This window comes from Dasypus novemcinctus, chromosome 4 (genome assembly GCF_030445035.2).
Source record: "Dasypus novemcinctus isolate mDasNov1 chromosome 4, mDasNov1.1.hap2, whole genome shotgun sequence".
In the NCBI taxonomy this organism is placed as follows: Eukaryota; Metazoa; Chordata; class Mammalia; order Cingulata; family Dasypodidae; genus Dasypus; species Dasypus novemcinctus.
Genome location: NC_080676.1, coordinates 42,782,577 through 42,803,321, shown reverse-complemented (window position 1 = coordinate 42,803,321; position 20,745 = coordinate 42,782,577). Strand labels below are relative to the sequence as shown.

Genomic DNA, 20,745 nt, shown 5'->3' with positions numbered 1-20,745 from the left:
ACTAAATGACCTAAATGACATTATAAACATAATGAAATAATAAAAGTCTATTAGAGAAGGTATGAACCAGATTTCTCTGTCTCCACTGAGACCAGTGAAGACTTTCGATTACATGTGATAGCATCCAGAACTCTTATACATGTTGGTGGAAGCATAAAATTGACACAACTTCTTGGGAAAATTGTTTGACAGTATTTACCAAAGATGAACACATACATACACCATGGTCCAGCAATTCTATTCCTAGATATAAATATGTTTTTACTTAACCAAAAGAATTGTACTAAATGTCCATAGCAACACTTCTTAATTACCCTCAATGGCAATGATGTAAATGTGCATAAACAGTAGAATTGGTAAATAAATTGTGGCATATCAATACCATAGAAGATTATTTACCAATAATAATGAACAGTCTACAAATACACGCAATGTAATGGATGGTTTCCACAAAACTATTGTTCAACAGAAGAAGTCAGACAAAATAATACATATCTGGTTCCATCTGTATAAAGTACAAAACAAAGCAAATTATATCTATGGTGCTAGAAGTGCTGTTATAGTTTGCTCCACACAATGGGTTGAAGAACACATATGAGTTTCTGGAGGGGTTGTAAATTTTATTCTTCATCTGTGTGCTGATTACATGGTTGTGTACAGTTTGTGAAAATTAATTGAGATGTACACTTCTGATATGTGCCCTTTTTACATGTATGTTAGACTTTAACAAAAAGTTTAAATAATTGAAAATTATAAAAGAAAGAAAACACAGTAGCAGCATTTTCTGGTAAATGTAAGGAGAGACTTTAAGCAATTTGAAGGTATTGCACACTGAAGGAAGACTGTAGATTCTCCTTTCCTGGCAGGAGAGGGAGGACAAATTCTCTTCAAAGTTCTAAGTACCTAAAATATATCTTACTTTAAAGCCATAAGTAGTAGGTTCCTTGATTAAGGCTAAACTGTTTTCTACTTTTCAGATTTTTTAATACTCTACCACCACTTTTGAGATCACTGGAATCAGCCAACCTGATTATGCAATGATTCGAGTTGGTATTGTCAACATAGTTTTCACTGTTCTCTCTGTTACTAAATAGTCTAGATAAATATATTAATTGTCCCCCTGTCCAGAATGGTGGAAAACTTGTTATCTCAAGAGGGATCAATGACTTCTTCTCCATGTGCAGTGGGTGTGTTCAACCAAGAGGGTCATGGGAAGAAGTCCTTTTTGTGATAAACCAGCCACTGTATTATGATTAGGCATAACTAAGAAGGTGGTCAGTATTTCTCCCCATCTGCTGGAATGCCATTTAGTCACTGGCTTGTGAATTAATAACTCACTTGAGGGCACAGAACACCTTCTTCTTGTGTAAATCCTTGGGTTTCTTCTCCTTCACTCTGTACTTAAGCCCCTGGGAACCAGCCCGTAGCTTGTCATTTCTGTCAATATTGGCTCTTCAACCTAGGTTCCTCTCCTTCAATGATTCCCATGTTTTTTTATCCTGATGACTCTTGGGGAAAACTTTTTTTTCAAATTTAATGGTTTTTTTAACTGAAATAAGTAAAGGAAAACAAATAAGTTCCTTTCTAAGAAGTCAAATAATCGTTATTCACAGATTACATGATTCTCTATAGTGAAAATCCCAAAGAATCCATATGAAAGCTACTAGAACTAATAAATTACTTCGGCTCAGTTTCAGGATACAAGAAAAACATGCAAAAGTCAGTTCAGTTTCTACACACCAGTAATGAACAATATGAAAAGGAAATCAAGTAAAAAAATGTCAATTACTATAGTATATAATATAATCAAATATCTAAGAATAAGTTCAACCAAGGAAGTAAATGTCTTGTACACTGACAACTATAAGACATTGTAAAACGAAATTAAAAATCTAAATAAATGGAAAAATATCCCATGTTCATGGATTGGAAGATGTAATATTGTTAAGATGTCAATACTACCTAAAGTGATCTACAAATTCAATGCAATCCCTATCAGAAATCCAGCAGCCATTTTTTTTTTTTTCAGAATTAAAAAAGCTGGCCCTCAAAATCATATGAAATTGCAAAGGGCCCTGAATAGCAAAAACAATCTTGGAAAAGAAGAACAAAGTTGGAGGATTTACTAATTTCAAAACTTACTACAAAGCTACAGTAAGTAAAATCATATGGTTCTAATATAAAATAGACATTTAGACTAATGGAATCCAAGTGAGACTCCAGAGATAAATTACATGTGTATGGCCACTTGACTTTCAACAAGGGTGCCAAGTCCATTCAATGCACAAAAGAATAGTCTCTTAAATAAATGGTGCTAGGGCAACTGGAAATCTACAGGCAAATAAATGAATGTGGACACATACTGCTCCACATATACAAAAACTAATTCTAAATGGATCAACAACCTAAATATAAGAGAAAATACCATAAAACTCTTACAAGAAAACATAGGGAAAAATCTTCATGACCTTAGAGTGGGCAATAGATATTTTTATTTTATACCAAAAGCATAAGGAACAAAAATTTTTAGACAAAATGGACTTCATCAAAATTAAAAACTTTTGTGCATCAAGGACATTATCAGGAAAGTGAACAGACAACCTACAGAATGGGAGAAAATATTTGGAAACCATATATCTGATAAGGGTTTAATATCCAGAATATAGAGAGAACTCCCTACAACTCAACAACAAAAAGACAAACCTAATTTTAAAAGGGTCAATGGTTTGGATAGACATTTCTCCAAAGATGTTCAAATGGCCAATAAAAATATGAAAACATGCTCAACATCATTAGCCATTAAAGAAATTCAAATTAAAACTACAATGGGGGAAACGGACTTTGGCCCAGTGGTTAGGGCGTCCGTCTACCACATGGGAGGTCCGCAGTTCAAGCCCTGCGCCTCCTTGACCCGTGTGGAGCTGGCCCATGCGCAGTGCTGATGCGCGCAAGGAGTGCTGTGCTACACAGGGGTGTCCCCCGCATAGGGGAGCCCCACGCGCAAGGAGTGCACCCATAAGGAGAGCCGCCCAGCGCGAAGGAGGGAGCAGCCTGCCGAGGAATGGCGCCGCCCACACTTCCTGTGCCGCTGACGACAACAGAAGCAGACAAAGAAACAAGACGCAGCAAAAAGACACAGAAAACAGACAACCGGGGGAGGGGAGGGGAATTAAAGAAATAAAAATAAATCTTTAAAAAAAAAAAAAAATACAATGGGAACAAATCACAACATCACTAAGATGGCTATTAAAAAAAAAAAAGAAAACCTGAAAATAACAAGTGTTGTTGAGGATGCAGAGAAATAGGAACCTTCATACATATTCATGGCAATGTAAAACGATACAGCCACTGTGAAAAACAGTTTGGTATTTCCTCAGAAAGTCAAACATAGAATTACCATGTAATCCAGGCCACATGGTAATTATTTGTTTTTGAAAAGTTGCTTTAAAGTTCAAAAGGTACAAAAAGGACAGTCCATCAATCACTCAGTCCCCTTCTCCAAAGTTAGCCAATGTTAAGTAATTCTGTGTATCATTTCAAATAAATGTATGCCAATAGAAATAAATGCTGATAGTATATTGATGTTTCACCAATTGGAAGGAACAAACTAAATGAGTATGCAGAAAAAGAGAGACACTTTCCTAACTCCATTCTGAATTATGGTCTTCATTCCATATGAACTTCTATTTAATGGGTCTGTAGAAGAGATCCTGTAATAGGAGAGAGAAAACATGGAAAGAAATATAGAGAAAACTGGATGCAACATGGACCTGGAGGAGAAGTAGTAGATAGCAAACTCCAGCTTATCACCCAGTATGTAAGGAACCACAACGAAAACAGGGTTATAGTTGGGCAAACACTTCTAACTACTAAAAAGCAAGAAATCTCACACCAACTCTATAGTATTCATCTAGGCTACTTCAAGGAAAGAGTCCAACTTAATTTTCAAGGCATGTAGTTTTGGAGTTTATTAGGGAAATAAAAATCTTCCCAATGAATAGCAGATGATTTTTCAGAAACTGAAGAAACATATAGTAAAAGCCCTTGATCCTGAAAATGCTTCTTTTTCTTGTCAGTTTGAAACAAAGTCATTGGGTCAACATTGAAAGTTACACTGTACAGAGAAATTTTAATAGTTTGTTTTTCCCATTTCTTTCTCATGCTATCTAAAGTATGAATATACCTCTGAGATGAAAGGGGCTTTCACTGTAGGTGAAAAGAATTGTTTCTCAGATATTATCAGAGCCCAAGCTCACTATACTAACAGCAATAGACTGTTGCATCTACTCAATTTACTCAGCAAGGTGAGAAATTGTAACAGGTAGTCCTTTTTGTAACTCACCAGCCTTGAGTCGGCAAAAGGTCTATCAACAAAGTCTGGTCTGACCTAATTGAAAATTTTAACCATTAATGTAAAAGTCCTCCTTCATTGTGTACTTAAGCCCCTGGGAATCAGCCTGCAGCTTGACTTATCTAACAATATTGGCTCTTCAACCTAGATTCCTCTCCTTCTATGATTCCCATGTTTTTTATCCTAATAATTCTCAGGGAAATCAATGATATTTCTGCTGAAATAGGATAAAAAAGACTTTAACCCTTTGCTAAAGACTATCTTTTCAAATGAATTAGTTCATATCTAACATCAGATATGTTTACCCACACCAGAAAAACACAGACTTGAGGATTATGGTAATATGATTAAATTAAGCATGCTGTCAAGTGAATGGTCATGAGATGACTTTATTAGCAGTCATAATATTGGGTGAAAATAGTTAATACCTAATTGTTTGTCCTGTTTCAGGTTTCTGTAGTTAATGTTAACAGGATAATTATCAGCAGAAAAATTTAGGACATTTTTATGCTGAACCTTCACCTTTTAAATATGCAGGAAATCTATTAGGAGTGATTCAGGATGTATAGCATCTAAACTTTGTAGCCCAGGTGATAATCCTAAAGTGGCAGTAGAGCTATGGTTCTATCTCTAGAAAGGCGTAATCTACCCAGTGCTACTCTGTTAAGCAGGTATATATTGATTACCTGTTTACTGAGACCAGCTCTGGGCAAGAGCCACTGACACTTATAATTCTATATCTGTGAAATGGAACAATAGAATTGCTACCTTCCAGGTACTTTGGAAGAAAAGAACTATTTAAGTCCAAGGTAAATATTTGGTGACCTATAAAACTAAGACAATGTCCTAGGTATACCTTGTGGAGAAGGCAGGGAGACATTCTCTGTTTCTAATTGGAATATATGGGATGTTTTTCTGTGCTGTCTTCATGTCACTGGACTTGTGCTACTGGTAAGCTTGGTATTCACATGGAGCTTTTTGGTGACCATATGATAGCACCTCTGTATTCAAGGTTAAAGTACTCTGTATGTCAAAAGTATTTGAAATTGACTTAGAAAATGAGGCCAGGGGACTGGCATATCACATAAAGGAGCTATGTAAAGAAAAGGGGACAACTAGTTTCTTAGGTTTGAAGACTGGACATCAGCATGTAAATTGTGCTTGTTGCCCAGAGAGGCAGTGTACAGCATGGTGAGAGCCCAACTCTGGGGTCAGCCCCAATCATGTTCTAATCCCAGGTCTGCCACGTGGCTGCCTGCCTCACGTCAGGCAAGGATCTGAACCTCTCCTGAGCCAAGCGCCTTCCTCTACTATTTCACAGGATGGTCATGCATCCAGCCGAGAAACCTGGTATGGGTAAGAGCAAAGGCCAGTGGACTCTTGCCTCACCTTTTTCACAGGAAAATGGGTAAGCATCATATAAAGTTTCCATTCAGGGCTTTTGCCCCAATGGTGCTCAAAAGACGTAAGCCTGACTCAGACTAGAATAACTGTACTCGATTGAACGTAAACACATCAGGAAGAAAGCTGTGTCACCTCTAAATTCAGTGGGAGGCAACTCAGCTAAAGGAAGACCCAGCTAATTATCCAAGTTCCAAATTTATTTTATTTTTCCTCAGGCTAAGTTTGCTTGGGTGATTTATGTAAGCATGACAACGATCTTCCTCTTTGTCGGTTTCTTTGAAATTGGGCCAGGCCCCATCCCTGGTTCATGGTGGCCGAGTTTTTCCATCAAGGACCACACCTTACTGCTTTAGCAATAGCTGCATTCAGTAACTGGACCTCCAATTTCATTGTCGCCCTGTTTTTGCCATACATTGCAGTAAGCCACCTTATATTGTGCAAATTTACTGAACAAAGATAGGGTTAAACAGCTGCTAATTGGACCTCTCTGTTTTTTCTCTGTCCAGGACTTTGATGGACTTCATGTAGTTTCACTCTTTGTTGTAGTGGCCTTGTTCTTTACTCTCTTTTTCACATTCTTTAAAGTTCCACAAACCAAAGGAAAGTGCTTCAAAGGAATTGTGGCAGAATTCCAAAAGAATAGGGGCTCATCTCAGGAACCAATATCTGAGGGAGAAATGGAATTCCTTGGAGATGCAGAGACTGTGTAAAGACTCCCTGCTTCTTGACATGAACAGAAATAGGAACGAAACTGTGTGTTTTTAAAATAATGATTCCTTGAAAATTTTATTTTCACACCTTGAAGTATTTTACCTTTTTATTTTTTAATATATTTTTCTTTTCTTGTTCTTTTCTAAATTAAAAAAAAAAAAGATACTTAGATTACATAAATGTTACATAAAAAATATAGGGGATTCCCATATGACCCACTCCCTACCCCTCCCATATTTTCCCACATTAACAGCATCCTTCATAATGTGGTACATTTGTTAAATTGACTAACACAATTTGGAGTATTGCCACTAAATATGGATTATAGTTTATACTGTAGATTACACTCTCTCTCACACTATTTTCTAAGTTATGACAAGATATATAATGGCCTGTATCTGTCATTCCAATATCATTCAGGACAATTCCCAAATCCTGAAAATGCCCCCATATTACACCTATTTTTCCCTCTCCCTTCCCTCAGAACCTCCAGTGGCCACTGACTCCACATCAATGATAAAAGTTCTTCCATTGCTAGAGTCACAGTAAGTCTATGGTAGAATAAGTGTACATCTACTGTAGTCCATCATTCATTCCCCAATCCTGAGGATTCTGGCATGGTGATGCCTACTCCAACTCTAACTGAGAGGGGGCTTAGATCCTATGGAGCAGATGGATGGGACTCTCTTGCTTGCAGTTGCAGAATGTCTCTGTTCCTTGGGATGGTCATCCATTATCATCTCTTTGTTAATTTTCCTGGGTGAGTCCAATGAACTGAAGAGTAAGTATGGTAAGTCCATGGAGAGTCAGGGCCCAACTGGCACATGGACAGGTCAAAGATTTAAGTACGTACACCTATCAACTCTAGTACTAATTACAGGTCCAAAAAGAAGGGGCAGAAGAGCCACGTGTAGGCAAATACAACTGAGTTCAACTCTGTCACACTGGGGGCATAAATTACAAAGTAGGGCTCACTGGTAGGGCACCAAACTCCTGAGCTGTCTTCCATTCCTGTAGTTTCTAGATGTCTCCAGAGTCCTCAAGAGTCTGCTATTTGAGGCAATATTTATTTTGGCATTCAATGAGATCCTGCTGAGATACGTGTAGGTGTAACCTCTGGAATAACCTCCTGATTCACTTTGAAGTCTCTCAGTCATATAAACTCATTTGTCTTTACATTTTGCCCCTTTTCATCAAGGTCTGTTCTCAGCTGCATTGCTCGTTGGTGCTTGGTGGTAATCCCTTGGTGCCAGGGAGGCTTATCCCAGGAGTCATGCTCCACACTGAGGGGAAGGTAATGCATTTATATATTGAGTTCGGCTTAGAGAGAAGCCACATTTGAACAAAAAAAGAGGGTCTCAGGAGGTAACTCTTAGGTACCCTATACCACTAGGCTAACTTTCAATTTTGAAAGTAAATGTCCATAAGTGTAGTTATCAATATAAAGGGCTCATCAATGGTCCATCCCCCTTCAATAGTCACTGCCCCTGTGCTCACGGGATTCTTGCCATACCATTAGAGAATGTGACAGAGTTCCCCAGAATGGGAATTCAATATTCTTTTGGTTATTGTGTGAATCTCCACACACCATGACAATGCCCCATGAATATTTGAACACATTCACATGCTTAGAAGTATGCCCCAAGTGAACCTTTACTCATTCATCCACCTTCACTGACATCTCACACCAATAATCCTCCCCTGCCACAGTTGTAACCCTTCTGGAATCCAGAACTACTTTGAAAATGAAGCCAACCAAATAACCAAATACAATTAATAAGAAAATGAAATAATGATAGTTTTTAAAATAACATATAAAATACAAAATTTTTAATTGAAATAAAAATAAAAAATATAAAATTTTAAAAATTTTATGTTGTCTTTCATCACTATAAGACCTGTTGTTTTGTGTGTACAGTGACATTTTCTTCCATAATTTCCACAGTGTCTTATTTTTTCCATTTTGACTCAAAGATTCAAAGAAGCTACAGGTTAGAGACAAGTCTCATGCAGAACATAGGGGATTCCCATATACCCAACATCCTCTCACTTTTCCCCTTTCCCTCTTTCCCCTGTTAATAACATTTTGGATGTGGATGGTATATTTATTACAGTTGATGTACAAATATTTGTACATTGCTACTAACCATAGTCAATGATTTTCAATATGATTTATATTTTGGACCATATACTTTCATAAATTTTGATGAAATTTAACATGGCCTGTACCCATCATTGCAAGATCAGGTAGAACATTTTCATCACCCAAAAAATGCCCCATGTCTCATCTATTCTCTTCCTCCCTCCCTCTCCCCTCAGGACCCATGGCAACTGCCAAGCTCCACTCCTTGAAGAACAAGATTCATAGTTACTTGCAACAACATTTAGGGCTTGACATATTGGCCTGCCCTCTCCTCTTAGACACTGCCTATGCTCTTGAGACACTCCCACCCCTCTATTTGAGAACATAGCAGAACTCCCCCAGATGGGAATTCAACACCTACCTGCTCTTTATGTGGGTCGTCACCCACTGATACAACAAACTATGACAAGATGAACATTCACACACTCCATAGATGCCTGCCCCACGTGCTCCCCCTCCCACATGCCCCCTCACATCCAACACCCTAAACCAGTAATCCTCCCCTGCCATGTTTGCCAAAAGAACATTCCCAACATTGTAGTTTCAAACACAAACCCAGAAATCCCTAGAGTTCACCTCCTCCTTCCCTCAACCCTCCCCTGGTTCCATCAACTGTCCAACCCACCTTTCCCACACTACCCCCCTCACAGACCAGCACAACCCAACCCAACAGCATCACTGCATTACCAGCATGCCCATCTACTGCACAATTATACCCTTCTACCTTATCAGATTTTACCCATACAGACATAGGTTCACAACCCTCTTCTCCCTTTCTGTCTCCTGTAACCTATCTTCCAGACTCTAGCTCTGTGAATCTCCTCAATTTCCTTAATTCATATCAGTGAGGTCATATAATATTTGTCCTCTAGTGCCTGGCTTGCTTCACTCAACATAAAGTCTTCAAGATTCATCCATGTTATCCCATGTGTTAATACCACATTCCTTCTTACAGTCGAGCAATATTCCATTGATGTATATACCACAATTTGCTTATCCATTCGTCTATTAATGAACATTTGGGTTGTTTCCAACTTTTGACAATAGTGAATAATGTCACTATGAACATTGTTTGTGCATATATCTTCGTGTCCGTGCTTTCAATTCTTCTGGGTATATACCCAGCAGTGGGATTGCTGGATCATATGGCAGTTCTATAGTTAGCTTCCTGAGTAAAAACCAAACTGTCCTCCACAATGGCTGCACCATTGTACATTACCACCAGCAGTAGATAATGGTTTCCATTCCTCCACATTCTCTCCAACACTTGTAGTCCTCTGTATTTTTAATAACCATAAGTCTAATGGGTATAAGAGGATATCTCATTGTAGTTTTGATTTGCATTTCCCTAATAGCTTGTGATGTTCAGCATAATTTCATGTGCTTTTTAGCCATTGTATTTCTTCTTTGGAGAAGTGTCTATTCAAAACTACTTGCCCATTTTTTAAATGGGTTGTTTGTCTTTTTATTTTTGAGATCTAGGATTTCTTTATGTATTTTGGATATTTGGCTCCTATCAGATAGATGGTTCCCAAATATTTTCTCCCATTGAGTAAGCTGCCTTTTCACTTTCTTGACAAACTCTTTTGAGGTGCAAAAGTTTCTAATTTTGGGGAGGTCCCATTTATCTATTTTTTCTTTTGTTGATCTTGCTTTGGTTATAAGTTCATGAGAACATTTCCTAATACAAGATCCTGTACATGCTTCTCTACATTATCGTCCAAGGTCTTTATGGTCTTGCCTCTTATACTTAGATCTTTGATCCATCTTGAGTTAATTCTCATTCTTTTGAGTATGGATATCCAGTTCTCCAAGTACCCTTTGTTGAAGAGGCCATTCTCTCCCAGTTGAGTGGGTTAGGTGGCCTTGTCAAATATCAGTTGACTGTATATGCAAGGATCCATATCAGAACTCTCAATTCGGTTTCATTGGTCAGTATATCTATCCTTGTGCCAATCCCATGCAGTTTTTACCACTGTAGGTTTGTAGAATGCTTTTTCTCCCTAACTTTCTGCAACCAGTTATTTACATAGATTTTAAAGCTAAATTTTTAAATTTTAAATAATTAATATGAAGTGAACTGTTTATAATACTAAACCCAACTGTTTATGACTCAAGGTATTTCAAAAAGCAAATCAGAGAATTTAATTCCTTTGTGGTTCCAGGGCTCTGGTTAAAATATCTTCTTTATTTGGTGTTATTTCCATTTTCTTTTGATGTACTCTCTTTTGAGCCAGAAAAGTAACTTTAGCAACTCTATGAAAAGTAGCAATTTCTTGAGTTGATGTCTGAGAAATCAAGCCAGCTCTTCACAAGGAACTGGCTTCTGCTCAGCTTCCCTCTTTCCCTGAGGTAGGAAACAAGTGCATCCATCTCCTCCAGGTGACCTTTATGCCCTACTTCTCTTCAGGAGTGTCTTTAACCAGAGCTGGTCCAGGCCCTGCACTCATGGGAGTACTAGTGTGAAGGGAGTAGTAGTGTGGAAGGCTTTTTCCTCTGGTCAGGGTGAATGGTTTCTTCTTTCATAGAAGATAACTCTGGAGTCTGGATATCAGGTGGAATTGAAAACATAAGCTAGGCTTTGAACTACATGCATTGACAGTTCCCCCATTGCTTTGGGGTCTGAGCTGAGCATTGGACCTAGTGGCCTTCCAGAAATGTCCTTTTCCAATCAATTGGAAAAGACATTTGATTAAGGGGATCCCCAGTGCCACTGAACTGGAAGAAGAGTGTGAACTCTCAAAGGTTAGAGGGGAAAATTGGAGGTGGCAGATTTTCTACTTGAATGTCTTTCCTGGTCTCAGCAGTGACATTTCTGGTTGACTGGTCACCCAGCTTTTTGCTGTCATGTCAAATTGAGGCAATACCCAGGAAGCGATGGTACTGTGGTCTACAGGCTTGCTGGGTTGTTGTGGGAAACTGGCTTACCTGTTTGTTATTGTAAATGTTACACCTGTTAAATGTAGCAGTTGTTAGATGTTGCAGTTGTTCCCTGCTATTGTAAATGATGTTGCAGTTCAGATAGCAAGCAGCTGCTTGGTAGTTTCCCAATAAATGCTATGGGAAAACTAGGGTTGAGGCTCTCAGTTCCAGAAGCTGGAAGCCCCCTGGTCCCACCTTTATCTCCTCTCTTGTGTGTGTCTCTCTCTATTCTTTTATTTCATAAAGTTCTGCATTGCCTTCTCTTCGAGCCAACCTACTGTGAGCTGATTGCAGCAAGTGACGCCCAATGTGGGGCTCGAGGGGAAGAAGAATCGCTTCAAGGGAAACTAAAGGTGTTCTTATAGTGCAGAGCCCCGAGTGGTTTAGAAGGCCTTACAAGTCCTCGGCGAGTAAGGACACTCAGGTATTTTAGCAGGGTTACGATGGGAAATGGAGACAGTTCAACAAAATATCGCCCATATGTCTGTCTCGTAAAAGAGTTCCTTAAAACAGGAGGAGCCAAGGCCAGTGAGCTTCGTATTTTAGAACTCCTACAGATTATAGAAACCACTTTGACTATTGTTAAATCTATTTTAGAACCCTTACAAACAGAAGATGATGAAGAGAAAAATGAAAATAGAGAATGTGAGGAAGTTTCTCGTACTGAATTTTTTGATGATATTAAATCTGAAGTTGTTTTGCCTTCAGCTCCTTCATTAACTGACTCTAGAAAGTCATTTTCCTCCCCACTGACACCAACACCCACTCCCCCTCCTATACCCAGAGATGCTCAGCCAAAGTTGTCAGCTTTACAAGAGGGCATATTACAGGCTAGAAGGGAGAGTGACTTGGAGGCGCTTCGAATGGCCTTTCTGGTTACCATACGAGAAAGAGTAGCTCCTGGAGTTGATCCTCAAAACCTGAATGGAGTTTACGAGTTCATTCATGAACCCTCCTCATTTTGAAAGAGTTAAAAGCAGCAATGCAACAATATGGTCCAAGTTCTCCTTTTACCTATGGTGCAGTGCAAGGTCTTACTGAAGGCTCTAGGCTGATTCCCGCTGACTGGTCTGCATTGGCATGCATCACCCTAGGGTCTGGAGAGTTTTTACAATTCAAAACCTGGTGAACTGATCATACAGAGACTCAGGCTGCTCATAAGAGCCCATAATATCCCCATCTCCTTGGATCAGTTAGTTGAGTGGGGAAAGGGGGGAGAATTGGGCCAGAGTAGAACAGCAATTAACAATGGATGATCAAGCCATCACACAGGTTCGTTGCTATTGCTTAAGGGCCTGGGAAAAAACTGAGTTTAAAGGCCAGCCTCTGGTGTCATTTCAAAAAATATTAGAAGGACCTAAAAAACCTTGCCCTGACTTTATCACTCAGTTACAAGAGGCTATCAAAAAACAGGTCAATAATTTAGAAGTTGCTGATACTACTTTGCAGCTAATTGCTTACAAAAATGCCTATCAGGATTGTCAGAAAGCTACTGGGATTACGAAAGGTAAAGTGGATTTGACTGGATATATTAAATTGTGCCAGAATGTAGGGACGGAGGACCACTGCGCTACAATGATGGCTCAGGCTGTGGCAGGGATGAAAATCAGTAAGAGGCTCTCTGGAAAATGTTTTAACTGTGGGAAAATTGGTCACATGAGAAAAGATTGTCGGAAAAAGTCTGAGGGAAAAACAATGCCGCTTGGACAAAATATTTGTGCTCTGAAACGACCTGAGCTGTGTCTATGCTGTGGTAAAGGAAATCATTGTTCTAGCCTATGTCGTTCTAATTATCACAAGAATGGCACCCCCTTGTCGGGAAACTTCCAATTGGCCCGCTCTCAGCCTGCTCAAACAGGGGGCTTTCCTGGTTCAGCAGAGCAATCCCGGCACTCTCCAATTCTCTGCAATGCCCTGGATTTATACCCTGCCACAACAGAAGTGCAGCTGTAGATATTCCTATGGCAGAACCTGTTATTCTGCTTCCAAGAGACACCCCCATCCATGTAAAAATGGGAATAAAGGGACCTTTACCAATTGGCATGATTGGAATTCTCGAGAGAAGCAGTATTACATCACAGGGAGTTAGAGTGCATACAGGAGTAATTGATTGTGACTATCAAGGAGAGATTGTTTTGTTTTTATGCTAATTCTGATGAGGCCTATTTAACCAAATTAATAAAATTAGTACAAAATTTTTATCAAGGTGTTGAAGGGAATTTTCAGTTTTGAATCAATAGCTTACTCCTGAACTTCCAGTCTTAGTGTAGTCTTAAAGAGTAGTAATCCAAAAAATGTGTGTTAACTGTCTGTCTAAACTGCTAAATAAGACCTTAAGTGCATTTATGCTGCCTAAGTTATCCTAACTGGTTGCTGATTACTAATAAGTGTTTCCAAGAACAAGCTTGCATGTTACAGGCAACATGATTCCAGAAGAAATCCTAAAAGCAGTAAAATCTAAGATGTGAAATGATGGAGAGCTTAAAAAAAAGAAAAGCTATACCAGAAAAGTAAGAATTATGAGTCAAATTGTAAACTTTGTTTCTGTTGGTGTGTTGTAATTGTTTTTGTGTTTGTCTGTTTGTTCAATGTCAATGTATATTTTAATACCTCTGGATGGTATAAATAAATAAAAACTTCTGAAAGAGCTCTATTCAAATGGCCAAAAAATTAAATAAGCACTTATATTATTACCTAAGTTTGAAATGTTAATGAGATCTCTACAGTTGTATAATAGAATATGTATATAGTTGATTAATAGAATTATTATAAGTCTCTTCATAAAAAAATAATTCTTAAATTGAGATGAATAATTTATTTTTCTTCATAGGATAAAATGAAAGATGTAAAAGTTAAGCAAATATTGAAAAAGGTAAAAAGTTTGTGGGAATGCTAACTGAAATTTAATAAGGTATATTTTGTCCTAAAATAAAATGGTTAATATGGAGATATGCGGAACAGAACTAATATGCATATAGCAAGTTGTAAATGTATTGTGGTAGCATTCAGTGAGATAATGTGTTTTGTAAAAGTAAAACAAACCTGAATGAATACAAAAAGTGCAAAAACTGTGTGAAAGGGTCAACAATGGACTTTTAACAGTTCTTTAAGGCTTTCTGCCCTGGCCTGATGGCAATGAATCCTGCTGCATAGAAGAAACCTGTGGATATTAAGGGCCTGAAATAGGTAAACAATTGGGACAAGATGTAAGGTCCCGGCTACTCTATCAAATTCTTAAATGTTGTTTAGTTGGGTAAGACAAAAGTATATTCTCTGCTATAATTGATAAATGCAATGTTTTCTCATATTAATAGAGTTTGTAATGACTTAGCCTGTGAATTGGATGTGGCCAGCACTAATATCGAGTACTGGCCTATTATAGCCTTGTTGGATGGAAATTTTAAGCCCATGAGAAATCAAAGTCTTTTCTGCTAGTTGGAAGTCTTCTTGTTGTTAAAGCTTTATTAATCAGTAAAACGTCATTTGCGTAGTCTTTGTAAAAACAAAAAGGGGGAAATGTTGTGGGAAATTGGCTTACCTGTTTGTTATTGTAAATGTTACACCTGTTAAATGTAGCAGTTATTAGATGTTGCAGTTGTTCAGTTCAGATAGTAAACAGCTCCCTGATAGTTTCCCAATAAATGCGATAGGAAAACTAGGGTTGAGGCTCTCCATTCCAGAAGCTGTGAGTCCCCTGGTCCCAGGTTTGTCTCCCCTCTTGCGTCTCTACCTTTATTTCTGCTTTGCCTTCCCTTCCAGCCAACCTATTGTGAGCTGAAGGCAGCGCTGGACACCTGTCTGGTATGGGTGATGAGCAGCTGTGGAGATCCACAGCTGTGTTTGCGCCCTCAAGTGGTTGTTGCTGGAATAGCAACGGGGCTTGCTGGGATAGTTGGTGGCGTTTTTTCCTAGACAGCATCAGTAGATGAATGAAGAGCAGTTAGCAACCACATGATGCTAGTTGCAGTCAGGTGGAGGTATAGGTTCCAATTCCAAACCATGCCTGCAGAAGAAACAAAAGCCACCCGGCTGCTCCCGGCTGCGGCTCCTCTCAGGCCACCAACACATCCCTGTAGTATGTTTTAAAGTTAGGAAGTGTGATTCCTCCAATTTCATTTTTCTTTTTCAACATGTCTTTGGCTATTCAGGGCCCTTTGCCCTTCGAAATAAATTTCATAGTTACCTTTTCTAATTCAGTAAAAAATGCTGTGGTAATTTTTATTGGGATTGCGTTAAATCTGTAAATTGGTTTGGGTAGGATAGACATCTTAATGATGTTTAGTCTTCCCATCCATGACCAGGGAATATTCTTCCATTTATTTTGGTCTTCATTGATTTCCTTTAACAGTGTTGTGTAATTTTCTAAGTACATGTCATTTACATCTTAAGCTGAATTTATTCCTAGGTATTGATTCTTTCAGTTGCTATTGTAAAAGGAATTTTTTTCTTGATTTCCTCCTCAGATTGCTCATTATTGGTGTACAGAAATGCTACGATTTTTGCACATTGAACCTATAACGTGTGACTTTACTGAAATCATTCATAAGCTCTAGAAGTTTTGTTGTAGATGTCTCAGGGCTTCCTATGTACTTCTTCATTTCCAGTTTGGATGTCTTTTATATCTTTTTTTTTTTTTTTTTTTTGCCTAACTGCTCAAGCAAGTACTTTGATTTTTTGTTTTGATTTGTTTTGTTTTTACACCTTTTTCATTAAAGTTAATAGATCACAAAGAATGTTACATTAAAAAAACATTTTAAAAAAACATAAAAAACATAAGAGATTCCCATATATCCTACTCCCTCCCTCCCATCATTTTTGTAAATTGTATTTTTTGAAGACATATACATCACAAAAAAAAATGTTGCACTAAAAGATATAAGAGGTTCCCCTATGCCCCCCACCTCCCCACCCCACTCCTCCCACACCAACAACCTTCTCCATTATTGTGGGACACTCATCGCATTTAGTGAACACATTTTGGAGCCCTGTTGCACCACATAGATAATAGTTTACCCTGTAGTTCACACTCTCCCCCAGTACATTCAGTGGGTTATGGCAGGATATATAAAGTCCAGCATTTACCCTGCAATATCATCAAGCAAGTACTTTGAACACATTAAATAAGAGTGCACAACATTAAATAAGAGTGGTGACAGTGAGCATCCTTGTCTTGTTCCAGATCTTAGAAAATGTTTAGGATTTCACCATTGAATATGATGCTAGCTGTGGGTTTTTCATATATATCCTTTATCATGTTGAGGAATTTTCCTTCTATTCCTATCTTTTGAAGTGTTTTTATCAGGAAAGCTTGCTGTATTTTGTCAAATGCTTTTTCTGCATCCATAGAGATGATCATGATATTTTTTTTCTCTTGATCTGTTTATGTAGTGTATTACATTGATTGATTTTCTTATATTCAATCATGCTTGCATACCAGGGATGAAGCCCACTTGGTCATGGTGTGCAATTCATTTGATGTGGTGTTGAATACAATTAGCAAGTATTTTGTTGAGGATTTTAGCATCTAGATTCATTGGAGAGACTTTTCTACAGCTTTCCTTTCTTGTGGTGTCTTTGACTTTGGTATTAGGGTGATATTGGCATCATAGAATGAGTTAGGCAATGTTCCCTCCACTTCTATTTTTTGGGAGAGCTTAAGTAGGTTTGTTGTTACTTCTTTTGGAATGTTTGGTAGAATTCACCTGTGAAGCTGTCTGGTCCTAGGCACTTCATAGTTGGGAGGTTTTGATGACTAATTCAATCTTGTTATTTGTGATTGGTCTGTTATTTCATCAGTTTCTTCCTTCATCAATGTAGGCTGCTTGTGTGTTTTCAGAATTTGTTCATTTCCCCTAAATTATCCATCTTGCTGACACAGTTTTTCAAAGTATCCTTTTATGATACTCTTTATTTCTGTGGGGTCAGAAATGAGTCCCCTTCCTCATTTCTTATTTTATGTATTTGCATCTGGGCTCTTTTTTTTTCTTTATTAGTCTAGCTAAAGGTTTGTCAATTTTATTAATCTTCTCAAAGAACCAACTTTTGGTTTTCTTAATTTTTTCTAGTGCTTTCTTATTTTCAATTTCATTTACCTTTTCTCTAATCTTTGTTATTTCTTTCTTTCTACTTGCTTTGGGGTTAGTATGCTGTTCTTTTTTAATTCCTCCAGGTGTGTAGTTAGGTCTTTGGTTCTAGCTCTTTCTTCTTTTTAAATATAGGCATTTATGGCTATGAATTTCCCTCTCAGCATTGCTTTTGCTGCATCCCATAGGTTTTGATACATTGTATTGTCATTTTCTTTGGTTTCAAGGTAGTTACTGATTTCTTTTGCAATTTCTTTCTTGACTCACTGATTGTCTAAAAATGTATTGTTTAACTTCCATATCTTTGTGCCTTATCTGCTCTCTGCCCCTTATAATTTTGAGCTGCATCCCATTGTGGTCATAGAAATTACTTTGCACAATTTCAGTCTTCCTGAATTTGTTGAGACTTGTTCTGTGACTTAGCATTTGGTCTATCCTTGAGAATGATCCATGTGTGCTCAAGAAGTATGTATATCCTGCTGTATTTGAGTGTAATGTTTTGTATATGTCTATTAGGTCTAGATCCTCTAAGATAGTATTCAAGGTCTCTGTTTCTTTATTGATCCTCTGCCAAGATGTTCTAATGGTGATAATGTTGTATTAAAGTTCCCCACTGTAATTGTAGAGCCATCTATTTCTCCATTTAGTTTTTCCCATGCTTGCCTTATGTATTTTGAGGTGCCCTAATTAGGTACATAAATGTTTATGATTGTTCTTTCTTCTTGATAGATTACAGCTTTGATTAATATGTGGGGTTTTCTTCATCTCTCACAATAATTTTGCATTTAAAGTTTATTTTGTCCAACATTAGTATAACTACTCCTGCCATTTTTTATTATTGTTTTCATGTAAAATTGTTTTCCAACTATACACTTTCAGCCTCCTTACACCTAAGGTGAGTTGCATATAGATGCATCATATTTCCTTATCCATTCTGCCAATCTTTATCTCTTGATTGGAGAGTTTAATCCATTAATGTTTAATGTTATTACTGTCAAGGAATTACTTTAGCCATATTTTCTTTAGGTTTATGTATGCCATATGCTGTTTTTATTTCTCTTTTTATCTTTTTAGTTATTCTTACCAATACTCTTTTTTCCTACACTCTCCTCCAACCCTCCATCTCCTGATTTTTCTTTTGACCTGCAGAACTCCCTTTAGTATTTCTTAAAGGGCAACTTTTTCATTGACAAACTCCCTTAATTTCTGTATATCTGTAAATATTTTGAACTCTCCCTCCTTTTTTATTGCCAGCTTTGCTGGATAAGAATTTTTGTCTGACAGTTTTTTCTTTTAGCACCTTAATTATGTCATACCTCTGCATTCTTGCCACAGTTGTTTCAGATGAGAAATCAGCACTTAATCTTATCGAGCTTCTTTCTTATGTGATGGATCACTTTTTTTTAAGCCCCCTTGTGGCTTTTTGTATGCTGTCTGTTCTCTGTGTCCATTTGCTGTGCATTCTTCTGTGTCTGTATTTATTTTTATTTTTATTTATCCCCCCTTGTGACTTATTTGCTCTCTGCTCTCTGTGTCCATTTGCTGCACACTCTTCTGCATTTTTTGCTTGTCTCCCTTTTTGTTTCATCACCTTGCTGAGTTGGCTCTCTGTGGCACTTGCAGGCCAGGCAGAACTCCATGGCACCTGGGGTGGCAGCTCTCTGCAGCATGTGGGCGAGTCTGCCTTCACAAAGAGGCCCCAGGATGTGAACCTAGGGCCTCCCATATGGTAGACAGGAGCCCAACTGATTAAGCCACAGCCGCTTCCCTGGATCACTTTTGTCTTGATGCTTTCAGTATTCTTTCTTTGTCTTGAGCAATGGACAACTTGATAAGTATATGTCTTGGGGTAGGCCTTTTAGGATTTATACTGTTTGGAGTATGCTGTGCTTCCTGGATAGTTACATCCATGTCCCTCAATAGGTTTGGGAAATTTTCAGTCATTATTTCCTCCAACACTCTTTCTGCCCCCTTTCCCTTCTCTTCTCCCACTGGGATGCCTATAATGCATATGTTTGTGCATTTCATGTTGTCAATCAAATCCCTAAGTCCCTGCTAAATTTTTTCTATCTATATATTCCTATCTGTCTTATTTCAGATGTACTGTATTCCTTATCACTGATTCTTTCCTCTGCCTGTTATGTTGCCTCTACTGTTATGTGCTTCCACTGTATTTTTGATTTCTTGCATTGTGCCACTCATCATCTTCAGGTCCATCAATTTTTTATTTATGTTTACAATTTCTCAGTATGTCCCCCCATTTTATTCTTAAATATCATTTATCTCTTTCCCACATCATTAAGTTGATTCATGATATTTTTTGGACATCCTTGATTATTTGTTCCACATTCTGCATCTCCTCCTATTCTTTAGTTTGTTTGTTAAACTGGGCAATGTCATCTTGTTTCTTTGTATGGCTTGTAGTTTTTTGATATTTAGTGTTGTGTTTATCCTTTTGGGCTTATTCAGTTGATTAGCTTCTCTTTCTATTCTAGAGTTTCATTTTGTTGTTTCTTTGTGTGTGATAAGTTTCCTTTTTGATACTTGGTTCCTCTAATTCTCTATCCTTACAGTTGTCTGTGTTCCCTTGGGGGAAAATATTAGGACCAGGGAAAAGCAAATAGGTAAGAAGAGAAAAAGAATTAAAATAATAATAATATGAAAAGTGTAGAAGAGTAATCATACAAGAGCTAGGAAACTAAGTAATATGAGTGAAAATGCATAAAAAATACAAGGAGTAACAATAAAAAGAGGTGGTATAAAGAAAAATAAAACAAACAAAATATAGAGAAAACATAGAATGAACTAACAGCCTGGAAAGATGAGAAGAGAATAGTTGGGGGGGGAGGGTAGGAAGGAGAGAGAGAAAAAGAAAACCTGAAGACCAAACAAGAAGTAGTGGAATGGGAAAAAAAGCAACTGAAGTCAGAAGACAGAAATATGAAGAAAGAAGAGAAATAAAATAGATTGAAAAAATAAGTAAAAGGAAAAAAAGGAAACAAAGATAAGGAAAAGAACAAACAAGAAACAAAAGAACAAATAACCCAGAAGAAACAGCCTTCCCTCTTAGGTCCCTAGGGAACTTCTCAGGCTACTGGTGCTTATCAATTAATCACCCTGCAGCCTGCCCT

At 37.8% G+C, this 20,745-nt stretch overlaps 2 pseudogenes; one reads left to right on the top strand and one right to left on the bottom strand.

The window, feature by feature from the left end:
* Positions 1 to 6,465, top strand: part of LOC101444299 (solute carrier family 2, facilitated glucose transporter member 2-like) — a 64,744-nt pseudogene extending 58,279 nt beyond the window's left edge.
* A 4,400-nt stretch (positions 6,466 to 10,865) lies between these two features.
* LOC101444759 (RAD9, HUS1, RAD1-interacting nuclear orphan protein 1 pseudogene) lies at positions 10,866 to 15,450 on the bottom strand (annotated as a pseudogene).
* Between the last annotated feature and the right edge of the window lie 5,295 nt (positions 15,451 to 20,745).